This window comes from Podarcis raffonei, chromosome 5, assembly GCF_027172205.1.
Source record: "Podarcis raffonei isolate rPodRaf1 chromosome 5, rPodRaf1.pri, whole genome shotgun sequence".
Lineage (NCBI taxonomy): Eukaryota > Metazoa > Chordata > Lepidosauria > Squamata > Lacertidae > Podarcis > Podarcis raffonei.
Genome location: NC_070606.1, coordinates 50,859,021 through 50,872,275, shown reverse-complemented (window position 1 = coordinate 50,872,275; position 13,255 = coordinate 50,859,021). Strand labels below are relative to the sequence as shown.

Here is a 13,255-nt window from a genome sequence, read left to right as displayed (position 1 = left end):
TGCCGGATTATACGCTCATCACCATGCCCCATTCAAATAATTTACCAGCTTACTCTTTCACAGCCACCTATACTTGAAGCAGCAAGCAGCAGTAGCAATAGTACTATCAGTTGTAGCAGTAGATGTTCTATTAAAATGAATGTTAGGTCAGGCAAAACAGAGTGATCAACATATGACTTACCCAACATTTAAGGAAGCATCCAATATTTATTATTTTAGTTGAGGAGCTGCCAATTAAAAATACCAAGAAATCAAAGCCAATGAATCTTAATTGCCATCTTAAAAAAACAACAGTAGCCCACCATGCATTTGGGCATGCAGAAAAACTTGCAGAAGCAAAGTCTGAATAGCTAAGAAATTAAAGCTAAACTGTCTTAGGATGCATTATAGGTTTACATCTTAGTGCTCCAACCTTTATTTCATACTTTAGGGGAGCAATTTCAAGGTTTTGTCCTTCTGAGTTTAACAATCAGAAGAGCTATTGAGTCACCTTATCTTATGACAAGGAGGAACTGCTGAGATTGGGCCTGATGTGCTTTGCAATATGTAATTAAGCATTTTGTAAAAGTTGAAAAGCTACACAAATCAAAGAGTTAAAGATCCACAGATCTTGTGTGCAACATGTCTACCAGACAGAGTTTTGTATCTAATTTCATGCAAATTGCTCGCAGATTATGCATAGAAAGGGCATGGAAATGAGCACCAGCCTTCCAAGTCAATAACTATTTTCCAGGTCACCTCCTGTGGTAAACAACAACATGTTTGCCTGAATACGGATTTATGCAGTTGCTTTCTGAAGATGATTCAGAGTCGCTATCCTATCCAACTACAACAAAAGACAGGATTAGATAATCACTGTGCAATCACTGTTTTTAAAAAAGTCATTTGGCATTAAGAGGCAGTTATATAGTGGAAGAGATCATACGTAGTTCTGTGGAAGAGTAAGTTTGCCTGCAGAGAGTTCCAGGTTCAATTAATGGTATCTCTTGTTTAAGAAAGGAGATAATGCACAAAACCTCTGCCTAAGATGCTAGAGCAGGGATAGCAAAATGTTTTGGGGGGTCATGGGCACATTTGCAAACTGGAGAAATTGTTGTGGGCACAGTGCAACATGTCACAGTGCAACTATTCAACTGGCTGCAGGTGATGCTTCTTTCAAGAGTAATTTCAGTGCTGGAAGGGGGCAGGGACGAGTTCATCCAGTTTTATCCTCCTTTACATGGGTATGGAAATCCCAGTAAGATAAAGCCAGACACCTTTACTCTCGATATCATAGGCTGCTCTTGAGTTACTATCTAAGAAAACTCTAGGTCACTTTGTGCTGGCAGTAAATTCTGAACTCCACTCAGCTCTGTTAGTGATAATGATCAAAGTACTATTCATATGGACACTTACTCTACAATGGAAGAGAAGCGTCTAATTAACCAGGGTCTCTTTATCTTGCTTTCAGCTTGCTTCTGTGGCCTTGGTTTAATCACTTGATCATGTAAACAAATTAGAGTCTGAAATTAGCTAAACTGTTGATCTCAAGATAAAACCCCTGATGGTGACCGCTGGCATGAAGGATATTGCTCTCTAGATCCTCACAATTCTCAGAAAAGGGGAAACGGCAGTGAGCCAAGAATGCCACTAAACAAATGCTTTTGTACAAATGTTTCTCCTGCAAAATATTTCAGTAGCCATTTGACTTAACCAAAGCAAAATTGCCATTGCCCACATAGTGGTTTCAACAGGGCTTAATGGGCCTCACTCACCAGCACCATAAACTTAAAATACTTTTATACTGCTTTAAACAGTCTTGGCTTCCCCCAAAGAATTCTGGGAAGTGTAATTTGTTAAGGCTGTCATTAGGAGACCCATATTCCTCCCACAGAGCTACAAATTCCAGAGTGATTTGAATATCAATTCATTTTCCTAGGGCACTCTGCAAATTGTAGCTCTATGAAGAGAACAGGGATCTCCTAACAACTCTCAACACCCTTAGCAAACTACACTTAGGGGGTGGGGGTGGGGAGGGGGAAGCCATGAATGTTTCAACTGGTATCATAGTATTTTAAATTTATAGTGCAGATGGTGTCAAAGATGACTTGATTGGTTCAGGATAGCAAATCAAGGAGTTCTATAATAAAAGCCAGAACCTAACTTAACAAGGCCAAATATTAATGTGAACACTGCATTTTTAGTCATTTACTTACAAAGCAGCATTCATTCATTTTGGATAATTTTGGTTTTGAGAAGCTTCTATATTTCTGAGCAAAATACTGCTGTGCAATTTTCAGAACTGCTTTACAAAAGACCTATTGTCTGATTCCTAAAGCTTGAAGCTGAGCTGTGTGAGGAACTATTAAAAGGAAAAGAGCAATGTGCAACTATTGGTGATTACATTTTTTGGCCCCCTTGCTTGCCATTTCCCTTTCTTTTGAAAAGGCTCCATCACCCCCATCTTGCCAGGCTTTTCATCTTCATGACCTTCCCCAGCAGAACGTTAGCAAAGTTAAGCAACTGCACAAACTGTGAAGGAGGAAGTGTGAAATGTTGTTTTCCATTTAAACTCCAAAGCATCTCTCTTTTCCTTCTTAGACCCAGCTCTCATATGAATCCTTGCTGCTTGGCTCATTATAAACAAAAAGTAAGGAACTTCTGGGTTCATTTTAAAGGGTGGGCACTGGGAATGAAAGCAGCAAGCTTTTTCTTAAAACCAATTTTCATGAAGGCTGTGGAGTCTGTTAATAAATGGTCATCCTTTAAAAACAACGCAAAGTGAAGATAACTGTGCATGATTACAATAATTGTTAGTTTGGATTGGCCACACTTTAAAATACCCACCGCACTGCAGAGGAGGGTGACCAAGACGATCAAGGGTCTGGAAACCAAGCCTTATGAAGAACAGTTAGTTGAGGTAGTTGGGTGAGGAGCGCTTGAAGGAGTTGGATATGTTTAGCCTGGATAAGAGGAGACTGAGAGGAGATACGATAGCCATCTTCAAGTATCTGAAGGGTTGCCGCATGAAAGAAGGAGCAAGCTTGTTTTCTTCTGCTCTGCAGGGTAGGACTTGAACCAATGGCTTCAAGTTACAAGAAAGATGATTCTGACTAAACATCAGGAAGAACTTTCTGATAGTAAGAGCTGTTTGACAGTACTATGGACTCTTCTTCCTTGAAGATTTTTAAGCAGAAGTTGGATGGTCATCTGTCCTGGATGCTTTAGCTGAGATTCCTACATTCCTTCCAACTCTACAATTCTATGATTCTAGGGTCCCAGAATCTTAGTTTTCTTTTCTTTTTTTTTTTAAAAAGGAATTCAATCAGAAATTTCTGAACAAAGTTAGAACACAAAACACAGAGGCAGCTCTAATGCTTTGGCAGTCAACAGGCAGCGCCATTGCTAAGGACACTTGATCACTGTTGATAAGCAATCAAAAGAAGAACACTCCCCAAGTATTCTGCCATTACAGGATGAAACACAACTGGGTGGTTTTGGTATGTTTTACTCAGAAGTAATGCCCTTGAAATAAATGAGATTTCCTTCCTACTGAGAAAATATATATGATACTGCAGTCCCACCCTCTAATCTTCAATCTCTCTGCGGCCTTTGACACCATTGACCATAACATCCTTCTGGACCGTCTTGAGGGGCTGGGAGCTGTGGGCACTGTTATACAGTGGTTCCACTCCTTTCTCCTGGGCCGTGTCCAGAAAGTGGTGGTGGGGGATGAGTGTTCAGACCCCTGGGCTCTCACTTGTGGGGTGCCTCAGGGTTCTGTCATCTCCCCCAAACTTTTTAATATGTATATGAAGCCGCTGGAAGATATCACCAGGGGGTTTGGGCTGGGTGTTCATCAGTATTCAGATGACACCCAGCTCTACCTCTCTTTTAAATCAGAACCAGTGAAGGCGGTGAATGTCTTGTGTGAGTGTCTGGAGGCGGTCGGAGGATAGATGGCGGTTAACAGATTGAAGTTGAATCCTGACAAGACAGAAGTACTGTTTTTGGGGGACAGGGGGTGGGCGGGGGTGGGGGACTCCCTGGTCCTGAATGGGGTAACTGTGCCCCTGAAGGACCAGGTGCGCAGCCTGGGAGTCATTTTGGACTCACAGCTGTCCATGGAGGCGCAGGTTAATTCTGTGTCCAGGGCGGCTGTCTACCAGCTCCATCTGGTATGCAGGCTGAGACCCTATCTGCCCGTGGACTGTCTCGCCAGAGTGGTGCATGCTCGAGTTATCTCACGCTTGGACCACTGCAATGCGCTCTACGTGGGGCTGCCTTTAAAGGTGACCCAGAAACTGTAATTAATCCAGAATGCAGCCGCTAGACTGGTGACTGGGAGTGGCCCCCAGGACCATATAACACCGGTCCTGAGAGATCTGCATTGGCTCCCGAGCACAATTCAAGGTGTTGGTGCTGACCTTTAAAACCCTAAATGGCCTTGGTCCTGTATACCTGCAGGAGCATCTCCACTCCCATCGTTCACCCCAGACACTGAGGTCCAGCGCCGAGGGCCTTCTGGAGGTTCCCTCATTGCGAGAAGTGAGGTTACACGGAACCAGAAAGAGGACCTTCTCGGTAGTGGTGCCTGCCCTATGGAACGCCCTCTCATCAGATGTCAAGGAAATAAGCAGCTATCCTATTTTTAAAAGACATCTGAAGGCGGCCCTGTTCAGGGAAGTTTTTAATATTTAATGCTGTATTGTTTTTAACATTTGATTGGGAGCTGCCCAGAGTGGCTGGGGAAACTCAGTCAGATGAGCGAGGTATAAATAACAGTTACTCCTGTAACTGTGATTTGTTTTACCTGTTTTTAACACCAAATTTTGAATTGTTGCAACTCCTGCTGGTGAAAGCTAGGCAATAAAAGTAGGAGTAGGAGTAGGAGTAGAGTGTGTGTGTGTGTGTGTGTGTGTGTGTGTACACACCAAAGCAAATACAACCATAAGATAATTATTTGCCTTAAAGCTACAACATATTAAAACTCCTATAGGCAGTATTTTAAACACAAGGACATTTTTAAATCAAGGTTGCCAAAATGTTTTCTGTATGTATTTTGCTGGGAGTTGTGAAACTGCACATATTTGTTGCTTGTTATATATTTTTCTTTCTTGCTTTCCTCCAGGAGCTCAAGACTGTGTACACTGTCTTTCCCTTCCCCCCATTTTTCACAACTGCCCTGTGAGGTAGGCTAGGCTCTGAGCTGGTAGCTCAGACACTAAAGTTGTGAAATTGTACATGCTGTACACAAAATATTTATTCTTTGCTTGTTATTTATCAAGGTTGGAAATATAGCAACAAGGCTTAAATGAATTGTACCAATAACCCAATGACCTCTGGCTGTGGAAACTGTTTTAACTTTATCCCCTAAATTAGAACTGTACCCACGAGATACTTCTGTGCAAATCTCATTGAATGGCTGTGTGAGAGCAGCCTTGATTGACTACTCACATGAACAACCTTGTGGCTTCAGTCAAATCACTTTCTTTTGGCACCTCCCAAAACTTGTCATTGTCCATATAACAAATGCTCACTAAAAACCTCCTCTATTTCCTCTTGCAAGCCTAACTTTTAGTTCTACTGTTTGTTCAGCAGTTGAATAAAATAAGCAGTCACTAAATGTCTGCCCCTATACCCTATGCATTAAAAACCAGTGTACATAACAAATCACTAAGATCAAATGCAGGTAACATAAAAGAGAATGTTCTACAGGAAAACCTCTTGGCCTGGCCTTGCATTCTTTGCACACTGTAAATGCTCCAATAACTTGAAAATGTGAGGAACTGAAATATAGGTAATGAAAGAGTTTCACACATGAAAGCTCACACTTTCAATAAGGAACCTGCAGTACACATTTGTAGATTTATTCATAAATTGTGGCATAAAATGTAATAGGCTCTGTACTGAATAAATAATGTATGTTTTTAAAATGTTTCAAAATATACATGAACATTATAGTTGGCGTAAGTCATATCATGCTTCAATAATCTCTTCTTTGATATATACTATTAATCATTTATATAGCAGTTATAATGTTCAAAGTGCTTTAAAGTCTTTATACTGCTTGTCCTTGCATGTTATGTGGTAGGTCACTATAATTCCCATTTTGGTTATCAGGAACAGAGCTTAAAATCAGATCAATGAGAGACTTGGATGTGAACCCAACTTCAAACCAGCATTCGATCTACCAGCCAGACTGACTCAATATGTGATTCCTATGCGATTCCCAATAGGTTCCTTTGCTTGTAGAAGCACAGTGCAGGTTATGCTTTTATGCATGGAAAGAAATGTTTTCAGTATGCACTGAAGATTCACCAGTATTGGTGTATTACCTTATTTCAGCTAAGAGTGTGCGCCCCAGAGAAGGCCCTTTCCCTAGATATCTCCATATGGATGAATGAAGGCTGTGGAACAACCAGGAGGGCCTTTCTTGGTGATCTTGGTGACCAGGCAGGGAGAAGGTAGCCTGGTTCAAAGTTGTTTAGAGACTTATACTAAACCCTTCAACTTGCTCGGGTGTCATATCAGCAATTAGTGCAATGCCTTTAATGACAGTGTTATAGGTCTATCTCAAAAACCTAGCTGCTATATTCCACACTAATTGTTGCTTCTGGAACAGTATTAGGGGGTAGCCCCCCAAATGTGGTGACCACTGCAAGTACACCAGAACTTTAAATGTTACTGGCTGTGAAATGAATCTCAGTCATGGGGGAGGGGGGGTGTTTTTTGTTTCGTCTTCCTTCAACTATGAGACAATGCTGTGCGGTTTGCTAGATAATGCCTTGTAAGCATATGAACCACGGTGCATAAACAAGCTTATGCATTTGCATAATGGATAGGAATCTCTTTGTGTACAGAGTTCTCTACAGCACTGCAAAAACTCCCTTGCATGGAAGCTCTGGGAACAGATCACATCCATAGGGCTCCTGACTGGGACACATAATACGCTCTGCATAGCTAGCCAATCCTATAGTTACAGAGGATGCTACGTGATATATTTTGCAGACCGCTGTCTACTGGAAATGCTTGTGCATTTTCAAAACATGAAGGAACTGGTATTAAAATCAATGTTTACTATTTCATATCGCATACATATGGGAGCAAACTGTCTCCTGTTCACTTCGGATATAGCTCTCCTTTGTGCTTTTCAGAGAAGATTTTCACATGCAGATTGTGCACCTGTTTGCTCTTTGTGTCTAAAGGAGACCCACGCCAATGAATATACAAAGAGAATTTGCATAAGATCCTTGAAATAGCTCCACAAAACACAGTGAATATATATATATTTTAAAATGCTATTTAAATTCTGTGCTCTGAAAGTTGCTTCGTTGTATTAAATTTTGGTGGGTATTCAGTAGGGGTGCGTGGAGCTGGCATATGTGACATAAAACGTCCTTAATGGTGCTACCTGCAGAGACTCCTATTTAAGAACTATGTTTTATTTATTTAAGTACAAAAACACATCTGGATTCTGAAGCAAGCCAAGAAAGAAATATCTTTTTTTGGCTACTTCTACCCCAACAGCAGCCAAGCTGTTTCCTTTGACCATTATCTATACAGCAGCTGCAAAGGACAAGATGTGAATATGCTTTAATTACATTTTTATTTTAAGAGATATTGAGTTGTTCTGCTCTGCTGTATTCCCTATTCTCCCCAAATCTTTATTACATTGTATGAATGGATTAATACTGAACCCCCTAGCCTTGCCTGGCTTCTTTAAAAACAATTAGGTATACATTCCATTTGTAATTTTATTTAAACACATCAATAATTTAGGAGGGTGTATAAAGTAAGACTAATATATAGAAACTAAGCAAGCAAGTAGCAAAACTTTTCCCCCAGTGAATCCAAACTCAAGCCTCAAGACACCAAGGGCTGCAACTGGAAGATAAGTTTGGCACATTTATTTCCATCTTCATCAAAATATAAAGATATACGATAAAACCAATTCGTGCTAGGCTTGCTGGCTGGAATTCTGTGGAATAACTCATTCCTAGAAACCCTAAGGCTAGGTTTAAGGGTACTTTGCTAGGGTGCCAGAGATATGTGAGAACAAAGGAGACCCAGCAGGGCAGATTAAGCAACAGCAAGAGGGCAGGCAAGGAGACCATTCCTCCTGTCTCCCAATACAGTAAACTTAAAAACAAACTACACTTGATCTCATAACTTTTTAAAAGAATGAATGCAGCTTTTGGATTAAAGACAAAGTGGTAATGAGGCTAGGAAACCACCAGGGTTAGGGGGGGTTATTCAGTGAATATGCACTTTGAATTATTATTACTTTTGTTATTAAACACTTATAAAATACCTAACATTTCCTAAGCACTGCATAGAGATTAAAATATAAGATTGTACCTGTCCGAAGACTCACAACCTACAGGATATGAAAGGAAACAGGATTGTGGAAGGAAGAGGAACGTATCACTATGTGCCTGTTCTAGGCAGGTGTGTGTGTTTGTGTGTTAGCAGTATAATGAATTCCTGGCTCTTAGGGAACATGTATTTCCCATTGAGTCCAAGGTAGGTAACCTGAAAAGCTAATAGAGGTATGTACACAAAATGTACATCGTAGAGGAGTTCCACTCCTATGCTGTCAGCTCTCCATGCTGTCCTGGAGAAGGAAGATTTTTGTGTGTTGATGAAGAGCCAATGGTTTATTAGAAGAAACCCATATACTCTTGCATCCAATATATACCGTATTTGAAAGGGTTTTGGTAGTGAGAGAGTTGGTCATTATGCTTATTGAGAGATGGGTTTGGATCAGACATCGTGAGTACTTGCCTGGCTTAGAGACTGCAGACATTGTGCACCAAGTAAAACAGGGGTACAGAACCCTTTTGGCCCAGCCGGCCAGATCACTATCTTTCCCCACCTCAACAGGCCAACTTTGACAGGTGGGTGGGACAACCCACCTGTCAATCACTAGCATCATTATGACAGTCAGATGCTTGACAGGTGCACTGTGTTGTCCACATGTCAGAGTCTCTTGCACAACACTTTCAATCCAACAACTGGTGATGGGTGGTGAGTTCAAGCCTGCTTTCTGTAGAGATGAGCTGCAAGATTGGGTTCCCCATCAGGAACTTGGGATTGCAGCTGATTCAGCCACATCTCTATTTTTTTAGATAATAAAAGTACACTTATGAATGAAAGTGAGATGCCCTACAAAGCCAGTTGTGCTTCCATAGTACTTGTAGTACTGAAAGTACTTCCACTGGGTGGTATTTAACTATGTGTTACTCATGGTTAAACCTACTGTATTCAATGGACCTAACTTAGTCATGTTCATTAATTTAAATGAGTCTACTCTGAGTAATACTACACTTTATAACCACTCTTTGTAAAATACATTAGGAACGTCTATCTATCTATACACAAACACACCTAAGGAAGGAGTGTCAGTCGACAGCTAAAGAAGAGAAAGATAGTAGACAGTCTGCATGTCAGCATTTGCAAGTCCATTTTGCCTTAATGGACACTGAGAGTACATGGAAAGCCTCAGTAAGTACTCCAAGACCTTAGAAATGGACTTCTATATATCCCAGGTGCAAACTGCTCTGTTTATTGTTTTAATATGTGTGATGTAAATGGATAATGATCTTCCCAAAAGACCAGGGATCCTGGTAGCTACCAGACATGTTTTTAAGTGTTGTTCAGTTGATTTATTCCTTCCAATTTGAAAACAAAATTAAACAAAACTCTCACTGTTCAAAAGAAGTGTCTAGAGGGCACTGCATATAATTGTGCTTGTTTAGCCTGCAACTGCTAAACAAACAGTATGACAATACTGGGACATGGGGACATGGAAAGGTTCACTTCAGCTTTCTTGCAGAGAGTGGGAAACATCAGCAAATGTATCTGATGAAACCTGATATGGCTATGAGAACCACAATGAAAAGGGATAAAGAAGAATATTCAGAGGACCAATGGCTTCTTTAATCAAAACATATTCCTACTGATGAGGGTGGGACTGATGTTCCAAAAACACCAGCCTTTTGTTCATGGCCACTCTGATCTTCTTGTAACATTTAGGCAAACTTACTGGGCATTTCTCTGTCCTCACTGCACATTATTAGGGGCTGGTTAAAAGAAGGTTGTAAGGGAAAGTTATGAGCAGTTTTTAACCAACCTGGTGTCCTCCAGAGATTTTGGACTATGAGTCTCATCATCAGCTGCATTGGCTGAGGGTGATGGGAGGTGCAGTTCAAAATGTCTGGAAGACACCAGGCTGGCAAAGGCTGGCCAAGAGCATCAGGTCTCTTCAGGAGTTTTGGAGGTTATTGCAAATCACAATACTAGAAGGTCAGAGAGAATATATATACCCTTTCTCCCAAATCATTGTTTACTCCTGGCAGGGGAAGTAAAGTGAATGTGCCTAAAATTTAAGAGAGAGCAGCTCCATGTTGGGTACAACATCTAGTTTCACGCTCAGGCATGCTGCCTTCTTTGGTGTAAATAAATCAAATGCACTTCCATGCAAGTTGCATTGATATGAAGAGCATCCATGCAGAAGCTACACTTGCTGGATTATGTACCTTAATTTGATTTTCAATCCAGTAATAGTCTGGATCCCACAAGCCATTCACAGGACTGGGCCCTGTTGGGTTCTAACAGTTGGGTCCCATCTTCTCCGAAAGAGCACTAGTGGTAAAAAGGTAACGGTAAAGGGAACGACTCTGGGGTTGTGGCGCTCATCTCGCTTTATTGGCCTAGAGAGCCGGCGTACAGCTTCCAGGTCATGTGGCCAGCATGACTAAGCCGCTTCTGGCGAACCAGAGCAGTGCACAGAAATGCCGTTTACCTTCCCGCCGGAGCGGTACCTATTTATCTACTTGTACTTTGACGTGCTTTCGAACTGCAAGGTTGGCAGGTTAAGGCCTAGGCTAGGCCATTACATAAAAGGCCTCTAGTGCTGCAGATCTTGTCCCTTTCCATGCTATGCAACTAGGATTTTCCAGCTGTCCAAAGGAAACTTCCCCTGACAGGGCCAGAAAAAACAACAGAGTATACAGTTATGCACTTTTGACTCCCAGGTGCTCCTGTGGCACATTTACCCATGTGCTGTAAGTTGCAAGTATTTCTAGGCTGTTGCAGAAAACAGAAAAGAAAGATGAGAAACGGTTCTGTTGGAGCAGTGGGAGCATGTGTCAAGCCCCTAAAGGTGGGCTGTGCATCCTTTTGTCTCTCAAAGGTCCATATGCCGGCAGGAGCCACATACTAGCAGTGGGCAGATCAGAGCCAGAAATGGGTACTAGAGTCAAAAGTGGGTTTAGCCACCTTTTCTCTATCTGATCATATCCTACCATTCATATTATACCACTTTAACAGTCATGGCTTCTCCCCAAAGGAATTCTGGGAACTATAGTTATGAGTGCTGAGGGCCATTGGGAAACCCTTCTTCAGCTCACAGAGCTACAATTCCCAGAATTCCCTGGGGAAAGGGATTGATCATTAAACCCCTCCAGAAATTTTAGCTCTGTGAGAGGTTCCCTAAGAACTCTCTGCACTCTTAACAAACCACAGTTTCCAGGATTCTTTGCTGGAAGCCATAAATGTTAGTGGTATAATAGTGTTTTAAAGGTATGGAGTGGATGTAGCTTCTCTCCCTGATATCTTCTCTCTGCTGCCCCCTGCTTAATTTTCTCCCTCCTTTCCATGAAATGATATTAAGGGTAACTTTAAATTATGCCAAGGGCCTCACCTCTGTTTTAAAGAGATAGACAGAATGTCAAAATTAGCACTAGGGATGGAGAACACTGGAAATGGAAGACAAGCTCTCTCAGTTCAGAAACTCCCAAGCCATTATGAGTGAGTCTACCTGCCCATTCTTAAATTAGCCTCATAGAAAAATGTGGCGCTATTGATCAATACTAAAATTACATTGGTGGTATTAAACCTAAGATGGCTCATTCACACATGCAAGCCATCACTTAGCACTACAGCAATCAAGTGGGTGAATTGCCAGTGTGAACTAGCTCTCAGACAATTACCCCAAATAGATAGGCTCTCAGAGGTAAAACCCACTGAACAGCATTTTTGAATGGAAAGAGAACTGCATTCGGTAATCTGTGAAGAAATCCATTTTCATACTCCTGTCGCTTTCAAAAATAGTAATAACATTTTTCTGACCAGGAAGCCGGGTTGTGCAATGATGGAGAACGAAAGGCGTAAAGTCAGGAAAGATGAGTGAAAAGTGAGAAAATGAAATAGCATTAAGCAACTTGGACGCTGAAATGAATGAAGACAGCGCAAGAAGTAATGATGGCACTTAAAGGAAATATTCATGCTGCACATTCAAACATGAGGACAATTTTCGTTAACCATTCCCTTTCCAATTTCCCACAAGCATGGAACAATGCAACAGATATCGGAGTGAAAATGCTACCATTCAGATAGGAAAAAGGAGCAAAAGAGAAGGAACAGAAGGCCTATAAGTTGAAGCTGTATTTTATTCCAGGACTGTGGAATTTAGCAGAAATATACATAGGGAAGTGCAGGCCTTTCATGTGATCTACATATCAAGGGAATGCTATCTAGTGCTAAGGACGGATTATGGAAAAAGTTGTTGGGAAGGTCACAGGAGGCAATTCGCAAAACATTGTACTTCAAGCATAAACTAGCCTGTTCTCTCCGGGCAGATTCAACTAATGAGTCCTGCCAGCAGAGCTAGTAATAAATGCATGAGACAGATGAGGGCTCTACTGCAACTTGAGTATAGATACTTTAACATAGGGGTGGAGAGGTGTTGCATAGCACAGAGACTGCAGAAAGAAAAGGCTGGTAGTAATAGAAATAGGAATCTTGGAGCTTAGGGGTTTCTCATGAGCTCATCTACTGCAACAACATGATTTCCTAGACCAGAGGTTTTCAACTTTTTTGAGTCCACGGTTCCCTTAACCAACTACATTCTTTCTGCAGCACCCCTGTGGGGCTCAGGAGCCCAGTTATGTTTCTATTTGCCTGCAGAGCTGGCAGCCTCTTACCCTTTTTCGAACATCCTCCCTTGTGGAGTGTTCCCTCAGACTCCTCTCTCCAGGCAGCTGCTGCTGCTGTCTCTGGTCTCTGAGCTGCCTCCTTCCCGCCCTAAGAGAGGTGTCTCCCAGAGGCACCATTCACCTATGGAGCTTATAGCCAGCGCTGCTGCAATAAACAGCTGTGCAAGCCTTTGGGAGGCAGACACACAAGAGGATATCAGAGGAGGGAGGGAAGAGTGACAGAGGCCAATGCTGCCCATGACACCCCTGACCATCATTCAAGGCACCTCAGGGTG

At 41.8% G+C, this 13,255-nt stretch overlaps 1 protein-coding gene across 1 annotated transcript in view; it reads right to left on the bottom strand.

Annotated features, from left to right (window-relative positions):
* Window positions 1-13,255, bottom strand: part of GFRA1 (GDNF family receptor alpha 1) — a 190,883-nt gene that overhangs the window by 57,902 nt on the left and 119,726 nt on the right. The window lies entirely within an intron of this gene.